We start from the raw sequence: 4,885 nt of genomic DNA on the forward strand, positions 1-4,885 counted from the left end.
GGAAGGACCAGCCTTAACCTAGATATAGACAGAGCAGGGATTCTGAAAGGAGAGACTCTAGCTACAGAGGATTATCTGGGAAGGAGCTGATTGTCCTTACACATTACATCAAATAAGCATGTAATGGTATTGATCCAGGCACTGAGCATAGACACATGCACACACATACACAGAAACAAACTAGGCTAGGGCTCTCTCTCCATATGTATGTATATATAGAGAGATTTGTTGTGACAAAACAAACACACAACACACACATATGTATACATATATATAGAGAGAAAGAGAGAATGTATGTATGTATATATATACACACACATGCATAGGTGTATGTATATTTATATATGGTTGGTGAAAGTAGACAGCCATGTAGTTCTGGCAGAAAATAGTTTATTTGGGAGGGACAAACTTCTGAGCTCTTCTCTAGAGTAGGGCCTAGCACACAGCTGCCTGACTACTCATGAAGAGAGATTCCATAAGGGAAGGAAAGGAGGCATGACTGAAGTGAATGAGGGAGTGACCTCAGAGGAGAAGGAAGTGATCTCAGAGCTGAGAGGACCTCCACTGTCATGCAGGTGGGTGGTGACCTGTTACCTTGGCTACAGGTACTGGTGGAAGACCAGGTGCAGTCTTGAATGCAGAGGGAACAAAGGGGATGGGTGGGGGGTCTACGGCTGGTTATAGATGGAGAGAAAAAAAACAAGGGCCAATATTCCTGGGTGGACCTAACCTGTGTGCACATATATATGCATATATATTTATATATGTGTGTGTACATATATATGCACACATATACACATGTATACATACAAGTATATGTATATACTAAATACATATATACAACTACATATTATATATACTATAGCTGTATAGGTAGACTGATAGAGAAGGACACAGACACAGACACACACACACACACACACACACACACACACAGAACCAAATAGAAATAATCCTGTCCTCTGATAATTTTCTACGAGGCCAGTGTGCCTTGGACCTCTCTACATTTCTAACTCAATTCAGCTTTTGGCCTAGCGATTTTAAAAGTTATTTGAAGTGATTTTCTTGCAATAATTTCCTTGATTTTTTTACTAGAGACAGGGAGAATGAGGAGGAAAACAGCTAATTATCTTCCTTTGAATTTGTACTCATGTTCTGAGGATCCAGGTACAGTTACTTCCTTTTCTAAGCTAAAGAAGACGCACTGCTTTCCATCCTCACTGGGTCGACTTTGAAATATTTGAACTCATTGTCATTTTCCTTTGTGATCTCTTCCAGATTGTGTTCTTCCCTGGGTGCGATGCTCCGCATTGTCTCCTATATTCTAATGGGAGAATCAGCTATTTCCAAATCCAGGGCTGAAAGGGATAGTCTGGCTTTTCCCCCTGTATGTTGTTCACCATAATTATTTGTGATTTATCCTCAAAATACTTCTTTAAAGCATCTGAGTAGATGTTACCATGTGATGTGGGGCTATATATCGTAAATCAAAAGAGGTCCTTTATAAGAAGCAAGTGTAAATCAGACGTTGTGATTTAAGAGACACATAAAATGAGGAGTTTGAGGTGACCTACTAGCAAAATAATCATGAGACATCAAGACTGTCAAGTACAGAATGGAATTATATTTTGTGCTTTTACATTGAACAAATAACATTTTTTTTCATTTTACACAAGGACATGGTAATATGTGTACATGAGATTTGGGATACTGTGTAAAGTCTCCACTAGAGCAATATTCACAAAACTATTTCAACAAAATCTCTGCATTTCCTTAATTTATTCCAATTCACCAACATAAATGAAATTTAAGTTGAAATAATTAAAAACAAAATTCCTCCCAAAATTTGAATAAAATCTATATAAAACTCCCCTATCTCTGAGTCATTAATTGCTTAGGAAATAAAAATAAAACAAGAATATTCTATTGATTGATTAAAGAAATATTGTATGTATACAAAGTTTGAAAAGCTTTGCTCAAACTCATACAATACAGGCAGCTCACTGAGACTTAAATTTTAACAAAATAAAAGCTGTGCTATTGAAAATGCAGACATTGGACAGCTCTGTGTCACCTAACAAAAAGAGTGTGATATTCTACTGGAACTAAATTAAAAGGTGTGGCTGATCTATCATATTTAGCAGCACTTTGAGGAAGCACAAAATCTTCTGGGACGTGGATAAAAACAGGAAGAAATAGCCAGGCACCCAGTGACTCATGCCTCTAATCCTATCTTCTCTCAGGAGACTGAGATCAGAGGATTTTGGTTCAAAGCCACAATGGTCATAATAGTTTGTGAGACTCTTATCTCCAGTCAATCACCAAGAAGTCTGAAGTGGATGTGTGGCTCAAGTAGTAGAGTATTATCCATCAGCAAAATTTTTTTTTGTTGTTTGTTTGTTTTTTGGGCCAGTCCTGGGCCTTGGACTCAGGGCCTGAGCACTGTCCCTGGCTTCTTCCCGCTCAAGGCTAGCACTCTGCCACTTGAGCCACAGCGCCGCTTCTGGCCGTTTTCCGTATATGTGGTGCTGGGGAATCGAACCTAGGGCCTCGTGTATCCGAGGCAGGCACTCTTGCCACTAGGCTATATCCCCAGCCCCCATCAGCAAATTTTAAAAAAAGCTCAGGGACAGTAAACAGGCGCTGAGTTCAAGCTGCAAGATTGACACTAAAACATTAAAGGATGAGCCCTATACACTTTGTCTCTAGGCATTCCAACAGAGTGAGACCAATGGAAGATATTCATAGGAGAGGAAGACTAAGGCGCAATACCTATGTGCATCCTATCATATAAAATGCTATTTACTGTAACGAATTCAAGTAAAGGGAAACAACGTTTTGTTTTTCATGGTTGTTAGTTTTGTTTTCATTCCCTTTGGTCTTGTTCATTCGTTTATTGTTTTTAGGTGTGTGAGTGGGGGCACAGAAATGGAGGGACCAAATGGAGGGTAAACAAATGAAGCGTTGGTACTCTCTGGACACTGTTGAAAAGGAAGGATGAAAATTGCCGGTGGGGATGGGAAGGAAAAACTGGGGCAGAGAGATGCATGGGGTGACATTGTCCAAAAAGAAATGTAATATTTCTATGATGTTTGTAATTGTAATTCTTCTGTACATCTCCTTTACAATAATAATAAAACAATGCAAAAAAAGAAGCTGAAAGAAATAACATCTGGCTAGTAAATACAAAATTCCTAAACATTTATTGTCAAAAATCTGCCTTCTGTGCATACTCAGAGTAACAATACATTGAATCCCATTTCCCTCTGTCTATTACATCTCTGTCTGTTGCACTCTCCTACTCCACTCTCTCCACTTTTTCATTCCCCTCCCCCATCTCCTTTTCTCTCTGCTGTTCTTTTTCCCTTTCCCCCTCATTGTAGTTACAGTAAAACTACTCTCAAGAATCATTACCCAGGATTATATCCTCTGAGATGAAAGGCCTCCTCTTCCCCGTCTGTGATTTCTTGAGGCTATCTTGGTAATATCCTGCTGCTCCCCTTCTGGGTGCCTGAACTTCCTTCTGGAATGGATGTAGCAGAAGAAGAGAATATACCAGTGTTGTTTTTCATTATGTGTACACTTAGCCCTTCGCTTAGGACTTAGCTCAAAAGACACCAAAAATTGGAACAAAGATTATGGAATGAAAAATATGTAAGAAAAAATGTAAGCAATATTCATTGAAGTAACATTTCCATAATATAAACAAACATAAAATTGGAAAATTACTATAGATTTAGTTCTGAAATTGTATGTAGTAATCAAATATATGAGTATGTCTTAACAATGTTTATTTCGACTTCAATGGCTTTTATCCCTGAAGACATGAAGACAATTTCTGTCTGTCCTTAACAAGATGATGAGCACTTGGGGTCAAAAATGCAGCCCAGGTGCCCTGTACTGGACCAAAGATGGAGAATACCTCCATAGCCACCATGACCTTGCCCTTCGCACTGTGGTAGACAGGCAGGAAGGTGAGCCACACAATGCAGAACTCCAGCATGCTGAAGGTCAGGAACTTGGCTTCATTGAAGGTGTCAAGCAGGTTCCTGGAAGAGGAAAGCCACAGTGAAGCTGGCCAGGGCCAGGGAGCCCAGGTATACCAGGACACATTTAAAGGCAATGAGTGAGCCCTTGTTACACAGGATGATGAGGTGGCCATGTTCAGAGTGTGTGTCTGTCTCAATGAATAGAGGAAAGGTTCCCAGCCAGAGTCCACAGAAAGTCACCTGGATCAGAGTGCAGATGGGAATGATGAAGTTAGGAGCCCCTGACACCAGCAGCCACATCATACTTCTCCCTGGAGAAGTGACCTTGAAGATCAGAACCACCGTTGCAGTTTGGGCAAAGAAAACAGAAACAGCTACAGTAAATGCAACTCCAAATGTGGTTTGCTGTAGAATGCACATGACTGTGTTTGGACGACCAATAAAGAGCAAGGAATAGAGGAAATAGAAGATAAGAGAGATGTGCAGGATGTAGCTGAGAGCCAGATTATTAGCCTTGACAATGGGGGTGTTGTGATGTTTCACAAGGACTCCAAGAACAACTGCTGTGATTGTAGATAAACCAAGAGCCACACAGGCCAAGACCGTCCTCAGGGGTTCTCCATAAGCCAGGAAACTTGCAGCTCTTAGGAGACACTTGTCTCTCTGCACTGGCATACTGGTGATCTGGACACTTTACACACTGTTCCATATCTGGTGAGGAGGACAGTCACCATTATTCCCTTTTCACTACTTAAAAGTCAATTAGAAAATCCCGCCCTAGAAAATAATTCTTGTACATCAATAATGACGAGCACAATCTTCATTTGACCAAGTATTACCAGACATGTTTAGCATTATTTTTTCATAACTTCATCATGTTCCTACACTTGTTTCCA

Source organism: Perognathus longimembris, chromosome 18 (genome assembly GCF_023159225.1).
Source record: "Perognathus longimembris pacificus isolate PPM17 chromosome 18, ASM2315922v1, whole genome shotgun sequence".
NCBI lineage: Eukaryota > Metazoa > Chordata > Mammalia > Rodentia > Heteromyidae > Perognathus > Perognathus longimembris.